We start from the raw sequence: 16,987 nt of genomic DNA, 5'->3' as shown, positions 1-16,987 counted from the left end.
AAAAGGAAAAGAAAACAAACAAGCAATTCAAAACAAACAAATGAACAAAAGCCCCGGGATCCCACTAGCACGGTAGTCCAGACCGGGAAGCAGCTCCACACTCGAATGGAGCTCCGCAGCCCCTCAGGAAGAAGCAAAGACAGCGTACGGAGCCAGGCACTTGAGTGAAAGGAGGGGGAGGTGGCGAGAGGCAAGCAAGAAATCAAAAGAAGCAGGGAAAAAAAAGAAAAAAGCAACATCAGCAGCCAACAAATGGCACTGAGAGAGCCAGCTAGTGCGGGCTGGTGTTTCTGGACAAGAGACTGTGTCCGCAGGAAGCAGAGGAGGCTGAATGTGGGTGAAGAAGGGTAGAGAGTGGGAAAGCGTATATCAAAAATTGCCAGCGCTCTGCAGCCCCTCAGGAAGAAGCAAAGATGGCGCACGGAGCCAGGCACTCGAGTGAAAGGAGGGGGAGGTGGCGAGAGGCAAGTGAGAAATCAAAAGAAGCAGGAAAAAAAGGAGCACTAGCAGCCAACAAATGGCACCCAGAGAGCCGCCCGCTTGGGTGTGTGGAATCCAAGCAGCCGGCCCTTCCTGGTCAAGAGACTGTGCCCGCGGGAAGCAGAGGAGGCCGAGTTGGGGCAAAGAAGGATGGGGGGTTGGAAAGCGTATATCACCAATTACCGGTTGTTTTGTCTCCCGCTGGAAGCTCTATAAGGCTGCTTTCTCATACCTCCTGTTTGCTGGTCTCCGATAGGAGTCCAAGATGGCGGATCCGTGCTACGTTAGCTGGTAGGGGACCTCTGCATGAATCTCTCCTCGCTCTCCGTTCTCTTTCAGTTTTCTCACTCCATTTGGTGCTTGGCTAAGTTCTTCATCTCTTCATTTGATGTTTTAGGGTTTCAGGATTGTTGTAGTCTCTGTTTGGCTTAGTTTTTCAGATCTTTGCTGTGGAGGGACGGCGTGGTGCTTCTGCCTAGAGCGCCATTTTGCTGGAAGTCTCGGCACATGATTTCTTAAAGGCAGATTACCACATTAACAAAAATCCCATGTAATTAGTATTTTCTTGTTAAAAAAATCTTTTTTAAAAGAGAAATAGCCCTAGCATATTTTTTTCCCACCAAAGACTACCTAGTTATATCTCACGGAACTCCTCTGTGCCAGAATACAGAGTTTGGAAAATGCTGTCTTAAGATTTACTTTTGACCACCAATTCAATGCTTTCTTTCTTTTTTTTATTCACTACTCTGGAATGGAGTCCCTGGGTGGCTCAAATGTTAAGCGCTGGCCTACTAGCTGGAATAGGTTCATACCCACCCAGAGGCACCTTGGAAGACAGCCCTGAAAACCCTATGGACCAGTTCTACTCGGCACATATGGGGTCACCTTAAGTCCTAATGACTCCACAGCAATTAACAATTCTGGAGTAGCACAGTATTCTGAAACTGCTGAAAACATTGGTTCACGAAAAATATTTGGAAACATAGACTCCTGGAATGTGAAATGATGACCAGAGCTTAAAAGAAAGAACGGGAAACATAGAAATACAGTAAAGTGAAACTATATGACCACGTAAACCCACTGCCATCGAGTCGACCGTATAGGACGGAGTAGAACTGCCCCATAGGGTTTCCAAGGAGCACCTGGTGGATTCAAACTGCTGACTTTTTGGTTAGCAGCCATAGCTCTTAACCACTACACCACCAGGGTTTCCATGAGCACATAGAAGAATGGATTTCATTTACCATTTGGTATGGACATGTGGTGTTTGAGAAAGACTGATCATTAGTGAGGTTTTTTGCTCTGGATGACAAGTTGGACTGTAACATCTCTGGGGTGGGCCACTTCCAAGTCCTCTATTCCTTAAAAATGCAAGGGGGAATAGCTGCTGGACGACTTGCATCTCAGACTTCTACTTATCACTGGTACTACGCCTTTTCAATACAATAAAAGACCACTAGTGGGGTTGGACGCAGAGTACTGGACCCTCATCAGTAGTAATCTCAAACGGCAAGAGCCTACTGCTACTCTTAGGCAAAAAGAGACTTCTACGGCACGTAGAGCTAAGGCACAATCTTGAATTTAATCTACAGTCAACATGGCTTTTCTGATGTCTCCACAGGCCCTTTGCGAAAAAAAGCTCATCTTTGAATAATCAAAAGTGAATCTTACAAGCTGATTGAAATCAGAAAAAAAAGGCATAGCAAAAAGTCTCGACGGAGTGCGTGAAAGGATTCCAAAGGGGTGTGACAGTGTATTCCGTCTTCGTCATACGCTACATCTTAAACCAATGTTGGCAGAAGGACGCACAGAAAAGCTATGTAAAAGGCTTTCTTTCTAGAATCCATAACCACTTCTGGTTAGCCACTGACAGCGGCGGTTAGCCACCGCGTCCGTGTCTCTCGCCCCTCAACGAATCTCATTTCCTCTACCCGCGCAAGGGAATGAACTCACTTGCTCCCAATACGCCTTTCTAGATCTCTATCCTAGCCCGCCTTCTGCTCGTAAAAACAAATACACGGCACATACGTCAGCCTAAGATGACACAACATCCTCGCTACTGCATTAAGACAGTATTAAACCAACGCGCCAGAAAGGGAGCTACACCACCACCCAAAGTTCGGGCGGAAAAACAATGCGCATGCGCAGTAGCACACTGTTGCTGGCTCTACCCATTTCTCCCTCCTTGACTCTGAAATTTCACTTCCGCTCCGCACATCTACTTCCGGGGCATTTGTAAGCTCGTCACCTCTTCAGCTCCTACCCTCTTCTGCCCGAGGAGGGGGGGAGCCGAGGGGGTGGGGAAGAGTTCGTTGTTTGTTTACACGATGTGAGCGGAAAGAGAGACCAATAAAGTTTATTCTGGAAACAAAAGGAAAAAAAAAAAACAGGGGCGACAGAGAAAGAGACGGAGACGGGGGCGGGGGCTTGTGGCGGGGCCGGCGAAGAGAGGGAGCAAGAAGGTGAAAGCAGAAGTGCCGGTGCCGCTGCTGCGGCCGCTGAAGTCTTGGGCTGCTGCTGCCGCGGCCGCTGGGGCTGGGGCTACCTGCAAGGCAGGGCTCGGGCCCGGCCGGGCAGCTCCGGAGCGGCGGGGGAGAGGGGCCGGGAGGCGGGTGCCGTGCCGCCCGCTTTCCTCTCCCTCAGCGCAGCCGTCGCCTCCGCCGCCGCCGGCGGGGCTGGGACCCGATGCGGTTAGAGCCGCGGAGCCTGGAGGAGCCCCGAGCGTGAGTAGAGAGCAGAAGGGCCGGGAGCGGGCGCGGTCGGGATGGGGATGGGGTGTGTGCCGGGGACTCTCGGGCGCGCCAGCCGTTTGGAGCGGGGGCCGCCCGCGAGTCGGTTGTCTCTCCCAGCGTCAGCCCGCGCTGGAGTTCACGGCTATCTCTCCTCTCAGCCGCCTGCCGTTGACCTCTCCCAGATGCAGAGGCGAAGGCTCGCTTCTCCCTCTCCGTTCTCCCTCTGCCTGCCGCCTTGTTCCTCGTTTCCTTCCTCTCCTCCCATTTTTGGGGATGGGGCGGCCAGAGGCTGAGGAAGAGCTCCCGGGGCCTCCGCCCCTGCCCCGGCCGCGACGGCTCGGTCCCTAGCACCTCGCACGCCCACCCGGCAGGGCGCGGCGAGCACCGCGCCGGGAGGAACCCGGGCGCGGAGCCGCGAACTGTTCCCGTTGGGCTGTCACGCCGGAGGGCTTCGGCCCCCCAGCCCAGCGGCCCTGCGTTTGTCTTATACTGGGTTTAAATCGCCCGGCTGGGGTATGGAAGGAAAACCGCTCACCTCACCCCCAGCACCCCTCCCACCCTTCCTCTCGAGGTTGTTTTTTCCTTTTAACCGAGACTATCAAACCTATAGGATCTTTCATTCATAGACCTGAGACATTGTCTCATCTGACTGGTGTCTTTACTAAGTCTATTATGTGGTGCCTGTTTTCATAGCTCCTCAGTGGCTCGGAAAGGTAGGGTAAGCGCCCAAGACTGGGCTATGTAAACACCAGACGTTTAGCTAATGTGCTTTGACCGCGGCTTGTGGGATTTATTTTATCACTAAGGAAATAGTGATAATGGTGGCTAACCATGTTACCAGACTTGGAAATCGAAAGCTCTGTTTTCTTAGATGGCAATGATTGGGGAGCTGTTTACAAACAGAAAGGGCAAGGGGAGCGCCGCAAGACCGGGGTTTGTAGAAAACAGTCTGCGTGTTGTTTAGTGAATTAGAGTTGTGATTTCGTCTTAGTGAAGCTTCCTCATTCCAGCACTGCGCCTTTGTGCAAATGCAGAACATGGGTTTGCAGGACGATGTTTTGAATCGTAGTTTGTGAGGCCGGGGAGAACCCCTAGGAAACTTAGGTGTTCCAGGTACCTCAAACCGGGTGATTGCTACTGCCACTTTTGAACCATTGCGGACAAAATTGGTCCCATGTTTTCCTGCTTAGAAATTAGACTCTCTGGGTGTTTGCTTTCATTGCACCGTACAACATTTGTTTATGTACCAGATCGCGTGTTATAAGAAAAAACCTGGAAATTACTTGTTATTGTATTGCTAATTTTATTTGGATGAATCAAAACACTTTGTTTTTATTAGTGGGCCCTTGAAACAACTGCAGCGTAAGAATTTGTTGATATGTCTATGTATTCAAGTTTTGAGATTTTTTTAACTGAAGAATTGAATTCTGAAGAATTCAGAAGAATTTGAAGAATTTGAAATCAAAATAGATCTCTATCTAAATATTGCATGTTCTGGGACATTTTAATTATCAGATTAACTGTTCTGCAGTGTCATCAGCCAAAATTATATGAAGAAGGCCCAGTGGTTTTGTTTTTGTGTTTTAAGTTTTCTCATCGCATGTTTTGGTTTTTTTTTTAATTTATTTTTCCCATACAAAAATTTATACATACATTGTTATGTGACCGTAATTGCTCTCCCTATACTGTGACAGACACTCCTCCTTTCCACCCCTGATTCCCCATGTCCATTCAACCAGCTCCTAACCCTCTCTGACTTCCCATCTCCCCTCCTGACAGAAGCTGCCCATTTAATCTCATGTATCTACTTGAGCTAAGAGGCACACTCCTCATGAGTATCACTTTATGTTCATCGCGTATTTTGGGATAAAATTAACTAAAATTCTATCCATAACTTTTCTTAGAAGTTTCTTACTTGGGTTTTTCTCTTTATTATAAAATAGAATACTTTCCTATTAAAATCACAAAATAGGTGATTGAAAGAAATGATAGTACATCGTTATAGTAATAGCATGGTAGGGGAAGTAGCAATAAAGTAAATGAACATTAATTTAATAATATTTTATCATTGATTGTAAGTATAAAGTTTGCAAGGCATTCCTGTTAGTTCTAGTTGAAGAATTAAAAATAAGTCACATATAAATGCAGAAATGTTTTTATATATCTGAAGTTTTTAAAAATTTAAGTAAATTGTATATAGCATTAGAGATGGCACTAAACACAAATAATATACTTAAGCTGAAAAATTGCTGCATAAAAATGAATATTCTCATGGGCTAGATCTAGGTAAAAGGGAGACCATAAAGAGCAGGGACTTTGCCTGGCTTTGTGAATGGAACAGTCCTGGAGACAGAGCTTCCTTCCTGTCAGGATAGGATCCTCTCCATCCCTTATAAGTATTCCCTTTTTTTTTTTTTAAAAAAAAAAAAAAACCTAAAAACTAAATTTACAAATAAAATACTTAGAACTTTTTTTCTTAAACTGTTTACTTTTTGTGTAGCTTATTCCTTATTAGTGCCCTTTGCTGAATACAGATTTTTAAACAGTAGCAATTATTGTTTAAAGGGCATTTGCTCTGTTGATCTGTATATTTGAAAAGAGCTAACTTAATCCCATTTGAACTCTTTAACAACTAGAATAGCATTAAAAGGATCAGTTATTTTCATATTTTGGATTCCAAGGGGGGGAGGATTCTTCAAATGAAATGTGTTTCTTAAGCATCATAAAAGATTTCATCTCTAAGGAGAATATTTGTAATCTTAAAAATTGGACAATTTTAGAAGCATAAGAGTCTTGGGATGTCATAGTTTATATCTTATTGGCACAGTTATCAGGCTGTTTTTCTTAAGTACTATTTACCTTGAGCTGCATAACAATCCTGTAGATAGGACAGTATTACTGTTCCTGAGAAGGGATGTTCTAATCTAAGGTCAGACAGGTGGCACGTGACAGACTCATTGACAAAACCAAGGTTTTCTGATTCCTTTCACCATATCATGCTGCCTCTAATCTGCTCCAGCCTGCTTATTTAATAGATAAAGAAACTGAGACCCAGAGAGGTTTAATTACATACTTAAGATCACCTTTTCCCATATTTGCTGTGATAAATGTGTATGTTTAATTCCCTGTATAGCTTTAACAATGGTTCTGAATCCTGGCTGCACATTAGAATCACCTAGGGACCTTTTTAAAATATCAGTGCCAGGGTCTCACCCCCCAGAGATTCTGATTTAATTTGCCTGAGGTAGAGCCCAGACATCTGTTTTGTTTGAAAACTTTCCAGGTCTAAGAGACAAAATTATAAGTCCTGGCTTTCAGTGGCCTGTATGAATTTGGTCCTTGCTTGTCTCTTTAGGTTCATTTTTCCTCTCTGCGCCAGCGGCTATCCTGGCCTTCACATGCTCTCGTGTGGACTTTGCAAATGCTTTTGCTCTTGATTACTTGCCCACTCTATATCCCTTTCTTACGTCTTAGCTGACTTCTCATCTTTCTTGTCACTTCTTCAAAGAAGTCTAGTCTGGGTAAGTTGCCTGTTTCCTGTTCCTATAGCGTCTTATACTTCCACTGTCATACCTTTAACTTCTTTGCATTGTAATTGCCTGTTTATTTGTATTTTCTACCAGAATGTCAATTTCATGAGGCTAGGGACTCTTTCTAAGTTATATTCTGTTGTATTCTTACTGCCAAGCAAACCAGTTGCTGCCAAGTCGATTCTGACTCATGGTGACCCCATGTATCTCAGTCTGGAACTGTGTTCCATAGGGTTTTCAATGGCTGATTTTTTCCATAGTAGATTGTCAGGCCTTTCTTCTGAGGCACCTCTGGGTGAACTCGCACCTCTAACCTTTTGGTTAGCAGCTGAGTGTGTTAACCATTTGCACCACCCAGGGATTCCCACTAAGCACAGTGAAAAAAAACAAACCAAACCCGTTGCCTTCAAGTTGATTCCAACTCATAGCAACCCCACATGTTACAGAGTAGAACTGCTCCATACGGTTTTCTTGGCTGTAATTTTTACAGAAGCAGATTGCCAGGCCTTTCTTCCACGGTGATGCTGAGTGAGTTTGAACCTCTAACCTTTAGGTTAGCCATCAAGTGCAAACCATTTGTGTTACCGAGGGACCAGTACATAATATGTACTCATTGAATAAGTATATCAGAGACAGACTTCCTTTCAACATGTGATATTGTGTATGCACCAATTGTGTTTTTCTTTATTCTTGCCAAATACATTTAATATTTTTGGTCACTGAAAATGTACAGCCCTGAAATTGCCACAGATATGAATTTCATCTGGAAACAGTTGAGATTATATAAATTATGTCAGTAGTGGCACTGCACTCTAAACACGCATATGCACGCATGCGCGCACACACACACACAAGGCAAAAATAAGGATCATTATACACAGCACTGTACTGGAAATCAAGAGATTTGAGTTCAAATCCCAGTTTTACCACTAACATTGTGTCCTTGGGCAAGTCTCAGTCTCAAGTCTCAACCTCAGTTTCCTCTTCTGTAACAGAAATTATGCTAGGTTCTCTACATTTAACTCAGTATTCTAGCCTTAAAATCCTATGAGTATTAAAAATATTGGCTTTCATATCTGACACTCTTTGGTTCAAAACCTGGCTCTTATACTTTCTGTCGGGATTACTTTGGACAGTTGTTGTTGAATTAAATGAGACACTGTATATCCAAGAGAGTTCATATCCTGGATCAGGTGCTTAGTGAGTGTTCATTCCCTTTCCCCTTAGGAGCATTAGATCTCATGAGTGAACTTATCTGAGATAACCAAAGGGCATGGTTTATGCAAGTTCTGTTTTCCATCTTGCTGACTGCTAACCCTGCAGGTATGACTAGGTACCAAAAACCACTGCGACTTTTGGTTTCATTTTCTTAGAACTCCAGTCCACTGCCAGACACCCAGGTGTTTCTCAGCCTACTTGGGAAAAAATTATGCCTGGAAGTTTGAACCATGACAGGATAGCAAGTGACAAGCTATTAGTACATACGTAGTACAGAATATGGGGGAAAGGACAGTCTAATTGATGACCTTACACCACCTCTTAAAAATGAGTAAAATCAAACTTGACCACTTCAAAAGAAGACCCAGGGATTATTGTGAAAACTCTGTTCACCAAACCTTAAAATTCTGGGACCATTATATAGTAATTTTTAAGTGCTATAGGAAATATCTGGTCAGGACCAATTCCCGAAGATAGGCACAAAGAATGTTTTCAATGTCAGATTAGCAGACTGAAGTTGTTGATTTTTTTGTCTCAATTTGGGAGCCATGTTTCTTCATTTTATGCAGTGATTTTAGGCTTTATGTAGTTGATAATATTGAGAGTAATCATACACATAATGTGATAATATTGCTCTGCTGACCAAGCTTATTTTTGTATAAATGAATTTAACTTACCCTAGTTTCCCCTGAGGTTTTTATGATATGTGAATTTTATAGATGACTTTTTAGAAAGAATACTGTAATAAAAATTAAAACTTGTAGGTAGGGGAAACTGAAGTGTTAGGAGGTAAAAAAGAAACATGAAGCAACATACAGTGAAGTCTCAGCATGCAACGTGAAGGCTTGAGATTTCCATCATCCAGAAAGGTTATTTATTCAGTCTCAGATGTAACTATGTAATTTGAGTTTTATTTTCTCAAGCCGTTAGGCTTATACTGATAACTTTTTTTTTTTTTAGTTGTAAATTTCTCTTTTTTTAATTGTTGTAATTCAATGAAGTTTACATTTCAAGTTAGTCTCCCATACAGAAATTTTTTTTTTTTTTTACATACATTGTTACATGACCCCAACCACTCACCCCATTCTGTGATGGCACACTCCTCCCCACCGCCGCTGATTCCCCATGAACATTCAACCAGCTCCTAACTCTCTCTGTCTTCCCCTCTCGCCTCTGGACAGAAGCTGCCCCGTTGGTCTCTTGTATCTACTTGACTAAGAGGCACATTCTTCACACTTATACTGATAATGTTTGATAGCTATATACCTTATTCACATTTAATCTTTTTTGTGATTTATATGAATCAGTTGATCCTCCTTAAGAAGTTTTAGGTCTTTCTCTCCCTCCCCACCTATGCAGTTTAGGAAGTTTAAAGCAAGTTCTTCAATAAAAAACCTGTAAGTTTGTAATTAAAGTTGTGACTTAGAGCTATCTTTTGCTTTCAGTTTAATATTTCTTAAAATGAACTATGTTTAGTATGAATTCTAGAGCTCTGGTCTAGATGCCTGAGGGACTAAATTCCAATCCAAAACTGCTACTATGTATATGTGGGGGTGCGGGGTGGGGAGGAGGCAGATTATATCACATCTTTGGCTCTTTTTATGCATTGATACAACAGCAATTGTAATATGTTGCTCACTAAGGATTGAATTGTGTCCCACAAAAAAGTCTGTTGCCTTGGCTAGGCCATGATTCCCAGTGTTGTGTGAATTGTCCACCATTTTGTCATCTGTTGTGATTTTCCTGTGTGTTGTAAATCCTGTCTCTGTGATGGGATGGGATGGGATTAGCAGCAGTTATGTTAATAAGGCAGGACTCAATCTACAGGATTAGACTGTGTTTTGAGCCAATCTCGTTTGAGGTATAAAAGAGCAAAGTGATCAGAGAGACATTGGACTTCGTACCACCAAGGAAGCAGCGCCAGGAGCAGAGCACATCCTTTGGACCCAGGGTTCCTGTGTGAAGAAGCTCCTAGACCAAGGGAAGATCGATGACAAGGATTTTGCTACGGAGCCAACGGAGAGAGCAAGCATTCCCAGGGAGCTGGCACTCTGAATTCAGATTTCTAGCCTCTTAGACTGTGAGAGAATAAATTTCTCTTTGTTAAAGCCACCTGCTTGTGGTATTTCTGTTATAGCAGCGCTAGATAACCAGGATACTAAGTAACTCATATAATTGATGAGATAGTTCAGCTGACCCCAAATTGCATAAAGCTGCTTAGGAAAAAACGTATACATACTAATTATTATTTTACGCTTATATTTAATACAAGAATAACGTGTTTCGTATTTGGCCTGACAATAAATACTCATTTCTTTTGTATTATTTTATTAGTTTGAAAACTTATCTAAATGGTATTCATAAGAGATTAAGTTTTAGTAACTTTTAGCATATAATTGCAATTGTTGCAGAGCAGAGTCTTTGTATCAGGGCCAACATTGCCATTTGAAATAATGTGGGATAAAAAACTAAAAATCAACAAGAATTCTTCCAGACCATACTTAACAGGTACATTTCAGATTTTAAGTGTTTGTGTAGTAGAAGCCAAGGAAGTCAGTGGTGTGAAGTGCCAAAGCTGCACTAGGATAGAATCATTCTGTTCTGATCATAGCTCTCTTGCCTAGTAAACCTCAGTGGAGAGATGCAGCTTCTAATTATAAAGTACTACATAAATATAAGGCAATATTATGAATTTTAAGCATAGTTTTTTGAACAAGAAGAGACCATGTTTGTGTTCCTTCTTGAATCCTCAGCTAGGTAAATTGCTATGTGCTGGTCTCATTAGTTGATCATGTATTGAGTATAGATGTGAGGTATATAAGTAACATTTTTCTGTAAGTTTGTTAACTAGTTGCATATTTCTATTAATATTTTGAGACATTTTCAACAAAGATTGATAGATTAAGTAGACCTGTGTGCTATGATGAAAAGAACATTTGCTCAGGAATCACAAAATCTGGGTTTACATTCAACTAGTAACTAGTTGTTTGACCTTAGATCAATTACTTGACCTTTCAGAGCTTGTTTGTTCTTCTGCAAAATTTCTAAGGTTTCTTACAATTCCAAAATTCTATGATATCCCTAGCATTTTAAAGTCTATTCCTGATTTTAGGAAAGAGTAAGACCCTCCCTAGAGGAAGGACAGTTTGTTGTATTTCAGTCCTTCTGATGTATCTACTGCCAAAGGTTTCAGAAGCTAAAATCATTTCATCTGCCTGTTTGTAAATTTACATGTTTGAAGGCCCTTGTGTGAAATTCTGTGGCAGAAAAAAGCTGACATTGGAAAAGAACGGAGTGAGAAGTTTTTTTTTTTTCTTTCTGAAATTATCAGTGAACGTACTGAGAGTCAACTGTATTACAGGCGTGGCAATTTTGGTTACAGGAGCAGTTCAGTGACTGACAGGCATTGAGAGTAGATCATCCATTGTAAGCCAGTTGCCAGAGTTATGAAGGCCAGCAAATCTGTCACAGCACCCTTAATAGCCACTGGCTACTTGTGAAAAACTTCTAGGAAAGTATGTTCCATAATTTCCCTTGGTAACCCATTCCACTAGATGGTTTTCAGAAAATGTGTTCTAATCTTAGAAACATAATTCAAGAGGCGTAATATGCCTCTTTTTTCTAGTTCTGTCCTCAGTTGTGCAGACAAATGTATGGAAAGATGACAGAAATCATTGTTCCTAATCAGAAAATAGTGATATTTATGCTATTGATTTGTTGTTTCTATTAATGTTCAAATTACTCACTATCAACTTCTGAATATTTTTTAACCAGCAAGCTGCTTCAGTAATGAGATATTATTCAGAGTTATTTTGAGTATGTACTCATTTTTCAACAAGCTAAGCAGATTTCTGTGGCTTATTTTTCTTTGAGAGAGCATGTTTTTCCAAGTATTTTTCTTGATGGACTTATTGTAGGTTTAGACCTGAAAGTACTATTGTATTTTAAAACAACTGATTGCTTTTAGCCTAAAAGTGGATAAATTGTGTCTTTTTCCTTTGGAGGTTAACTTCTTGGCACATTAAAAAAAACTTGGAGTTTTTTGCTAAATCAGCTACTATTCTGTGAATATAGAGTTATGGAGCACATCTCAATTGTGAAGCAGCATTAATGGGAACAATTGTGGGAGAAAGGTAGAAATTAGGCACTACTATAAACTCCAATGTGAAATCAAACCATACATGAACAGCTGGGACAGGAAAGAAGTATATTTTTAAATTATCATTTTTATACTTATTAAGAGTAACAGCATTTTAAAAATTATTGTCCATGTGAAAATATTTCCTTAAAAACTGGCTACTATTATTATTTGAAGTTGAGATCCTGATAGACAGCATCTTAAAGTATTTATGTAAGTGTATTTGTGTTCCTTTTCACTAACTGTATACCGGTTGTAAAAGTTGAACATAACGTTTATTTTTTTAATTGTACTTTAGGTGAACGTTTAAAAAACAAATAGTTTCTCATTAAACAGTCAGTACACATATTATTTTATGACATGAACATAATTTTTTTAAAGCAGTTTCTCTATTTTGATAATTACAATGATAATAGAACTAAAAGCAATTCAAGTATTAGTAATTTCATAGTGAAACTGGTTAGTTGTTTTTTCTTCACTAGAAATGATCACTTGGCTTGAGGCTTTCCACTTTATTAATGATATTGTGAGACTCCAGATTTCCTCAAAATCACTTTGAGTAACTTCAGCTGTTATTTCTTTTTGCAGCCATGTGATGTTCACAGACACTACTAATGTACAGTGAAACGTATCTGCTAACATACAGCTACTAAATCACAGCTAAACATACTTTCTATGTGTGTACAAACATCAGCCGTTAATTAGCATGCTCCTCCTGAAATAATTTTTTTTCCCCAAACAAAATTGGGGCAAGTGATCTGACAACAGGATAAAATATTTGAAGTCAGGATAGTCTTAGAACATCCACAAAATATGGTCAGTGTATTTAGGCTTCTTTAATTTTCCTGTCCTTCTCATAAATACATGGCATAATGCTTAAGAACATGTGCTCGGAAGACAGACTTTCGAGATTACTAGTTTTGTAACCTTGAGCAAATTATTTAACCTGTCTGGGTTAAATATTCTCTGGGTAATGCAGATTTCCTCATTTGTAAAAGGGGGATAATATTACTTACGTCATAATATGGTCATGTAGGTTAAGTAGTATGTTAAAGCACTTAGAACAGTGTTTAACACATAGTAGGCCCTAAAGAAATATCTGTGAGCTCCTTGAGAACAAGGACCGTGTCATATTCTGTCTATCCTGAGATTTACTAATGAATCTAATCTCTGGACAGTGAACAATAAAATTGCATTCTAACAAGCTTATAGTTTTCAGTTCTTTACATTGCTGCCTGCCTTTGTTCTATTACAACTTCTTAAGTTTCCTTCTAGCTCTAGGAATCTGAATTTGATTTGGTGCCTAGTCCTTAGAGAAGTTAGTAAATGGAAATTTAGTTCAATAGGAATGAGGGATTCATGGACAGACAGAAGGTATTACGTAAATGGATGTATATTTTTCGGGTGTAGTCTGAGCTTCCTGTGGATTGATTTTCCCTGTCCATCCTAGAATCTCAGAATCTGTAGCAGGTGTTTTAAAAGCTCTCTGCCAATGAATCAGTTATTTGTTTTGTGCCACAAGGTAATTCCTTTCCCTGTCTTTCTTCATACAGTAAAGACAATAGTTGTGTCATATTGCCATATAGGCCCTGTGTTACATAGCTTTTAGGGAATTCTCATGTCGTATTTTAAAACTGCTTGTATCTCACTTGCCCATTCTACCTGCTGTGCAGTGTTTATTGAAATAGTATTTAATTCCTGTCTGTCATTCTGTTTGTAACATAGTTTATACTGACTGAACATTTTGTAAACCTTGCAAGTCATTTATGTGACAATTAGGAAAGTAACCATGCGTTTTGATTATTTTCATCAGTTCAATCCTTAAGTCTTTGCCTTTAATCACTAAGATAGCTACCCGGCCCCATGAATAAAAATTTCTGTGGCAATATCTACCTGCTTTTGGTACAGTTAGTGCTTTATATAAAGGAGACCATTAGCTCATCTAGAAGTTTATAGTAAATATTTGTTTTCTTATCTCGTTTTAGCAATTTTGTCTAGAATGCTCTTGATAAGAACACAAGGTAGCTTGTTCTTGTCAAGTTGATGATCAGATGGTCTATATCTCATAAACCAGATTAATACACACACTTTTAAAAACGATATATAGTTATTAATTTTAGGGAGATTGTTCCAAAATGTATCTGTACTTTTTGACATAATTGTTCAAATTATTTTTCATTTGTACTTGCTTTTAAAGAATGATTTCTATTAAGCATACTTCCAGACTTTTATACATGTAGAACTACATAGAATTAAGTCAATTTATTTATTGGAGTGGTATGCACAGTGAAAAAATAACATGACATTAGACTGTCCGGGTACTAACATAGTACTGATCAAGAGTGTGTTGCCATACTGAGTGGTTATGACTAACCCCAGCACTTAAGTTAAGAATTAACTATTTATTTCAAAATAGTATCACAAAGAATTATAGCTGACAAACTATGGGAGAAAGTTCTTGGTTTTCTAAACGTACCCTGTAGTATGTACATTTTGAGCTGCCTCAAGCCAGACTTGAGTATGATGAATCTGGGGAAGGGAAAAAGGGACTATTATTTATTGTGTGCCTACTGTGTAATGAGCCCTGATGGTCAAGTGGTTAAGAGCTTGGTTACTAGCCAAAAGGTTGGCAGTTCAAATCCACCAGCTGCTTCTCGGAAACCCTATGGGGCAGTTCTATTCTGTCCTGTAGGGTTGCTATGAGTCAGAATCTACTCGATGGTCACGGGATTGGTTTATTTTGGGGGGGGCGGGGTGTCACTATGAGTCGGAATCAACTCGACAGCAGTGGGTATATACTAGTGAAGCCCTGGCAGCACAGTGGTTAAGAGCTCAGCTGCTAACCAAAAGGTTGACAGTTCGAATGCACTAGCTGCTCCTCGGAAACCCTATGGGGCAGTTCTACTCTGTCCTATAGGATTGCTATGAGTCGGAATCGACTGGACCGCCACGGGTTTGGTTGTTTTTTTTTTACTGGGGGGTCGCTGTGAGTCAGAATCAACTCCATGGCAATGGGTTTGGTTTTGGTTTTTTGGTTTGTTTGTTTATATACTAGTATTGTGACTGACATGAATATGATGGACTTTTTATATATTATTTCTCTTAACCCTCACAATACTGTAGTACACATGTAGTCTCTCCATTTCACAGATTAGTAAGCTGAAGTCCCGCATCTAATCTGTACTGCAAATCTCATCACATTTAATTTACGTGAATTCAACTGTATGTACTCAGACAAAAGTCAAAACTTAACAGAGATAATAATTTAAATATTGCAGTCATATCCCACTTATTGAGCTTTGCTTCAAAGTAGACATGAGCTGAAAGATATGAATTTGCTCTACCCTAAATTGATCTGACTGCCCAGGTAAGAGGATCTTAACTGTGCTCAGTATGATTTTAGTGTTCAAACATGTAATGTTCATACAACATGGCCTCTAGGGCTCAACCAAAGAAATAGCAGTTTGTTCTGGAAGAAAAACTGCTGTTTCAGACTTGCTGAGCAAATGTGTTTGTCTCTAAGGTGGCCTGAAAATCTGTCATCTGTGCATGCACGTTCTCTCCAATACACATAGACACACATATAAACCCACACACTTTTAAATACTATATGCGTTTTGTATATCGCATATATAATTTTATTGTGTTCTTGATTACTATATACATTGTGTCCTTATACAAAATATATTTCTGTACAAGGTAATATACAGAAACCATACACATTGCAGTTTATGGTGGATTTAAGAGACATGTCAAGGAAAATGTTGACTTTGTACATTGGCAGACTGTGTTTGTATTGTTCCTCATACTATACCCAGGATCTAGCACATTGCCAAGCACAATGTTTATTGAATAAATGAAAACAAATGTATAATCACTGAGTTGCTTACTTTTTAGAGGTATAAATATACATATGGTGACTGTATCTTCCCAGCCCAAATTTTTTTGAATAATATTTTATTGTGTTTTTGGTGAAAGTTTACACAGCAAGTTAGGTTGCCCTTTGACAATTTCCACACAGATTGATCAATGATATTAGTTACATTTTTCACATTATGTCAGCATTCTCATTAATTGTGTCCTGGTTGTTCCATTTCCAGTACTCTAGTTTCCTTGCTCCCTTATCTTCTTATCTTTGTTTTGAATTAAATGTTGACCTTATGGGCTCATACAGGTGTTTTTTTAGTAGAGTATCAATCTAATGGGTAATATCCTTTATTTTGTGTGTCACTTTGCTTTTTTGTTAAAAGGTGATCTCGGGGATACTTTTGGTTCAAGGTTGTCTTAGTTATCTAGTGCTGCTATAACAGAAATACCACAAGTGGATGGCTTTAACAAACAGAAGTTTATTCTCTTACAGTCCAGTAGGCTAGAAGTCTGAACTTAGAGTGTCAGCTCCAAGGGAAGACCCTCTCTCTCCGTTGGCTCTGGGGGAAGGTCCCTGTCATCAGTCTTCTCCTGGTCTAAGAGCTTCTGCATGTAGGAATCCAGGGTCCAAACACGCTCTGCTCCCGGCACCACTTTCTTGGTGGTATAAGGTCCCCATGTCTCCCTGCTCACTTACCTCTTTTATATCTCAAGAGATTGGCTCAAGACAAAATCCAATCCTGTAGATTGAGTCCTACCTCATTAACATAACTGCCGCTAATCCCATCTGATTAATATCATAAAGACAGGATTTAAAACACATAGGAAAATCACATCAGATTGCAAAATGGTGGACAGTCACACAATACTGGGAATCGTGGCCCAGCCAAGTTGACAGATATTTTTGGGGGACACAATTCAGTCCATGACAAAGATTTAAAGAGTATCTCAAGGCAATTCTCTCAGGGAGTCCTTTGCGAGCCTCAAACTTTTTTTATTTAATTTTTTTTTTTTTTTTACTG

At 40.1% G+C, this 16,987-nt stretch overlaps 1 protein-coding gene across 1 annotated transcript in view; it reads left to right on the top strand.

Annotated features, from left to right (window-relative positions):
- Positions 1-2,915: 2,915 nt before the first annotated feature.
- Positions 2,916-16,987, top strand: part of PIK3CA (phosphatidylinositol-4,5-bisphosphate 3-kinase catalytic subunit alpha) — a 101,438-nt gene continuing 87,366 nt past the window's right edge. Inside the window, exon 1 of the mRNA XM_004385090.3 lies at positions 2,916-3,203. The gene's annotated coding sequence lies outside the window, so the exon portion shown is untranslated. The remainder of the gene's footprint in view (positions 3,204-16,987) is intronic.

This window comes from Trichechus manatus, unplaced genomic scaffold (assembly GCF_000243295.1).
Source record: "Trichechus manatus latirostris isolate Lorelei unplaced genomic scaffold, TriManLat1.0 scaffold00132, whole genome shotgun sequence".
NCBI classification, from domain to species: domain Eukaryota; kingdom Metazoa; phylum Chordata; class Mammalia; order Sirenia; family Trichechidae; genus Trichechus; species Trichechus manatus.
Note: the sequence above shows the minus strand (reverse complement) of the source record. Positions and strands in the feature narration are given on the sequence as shown.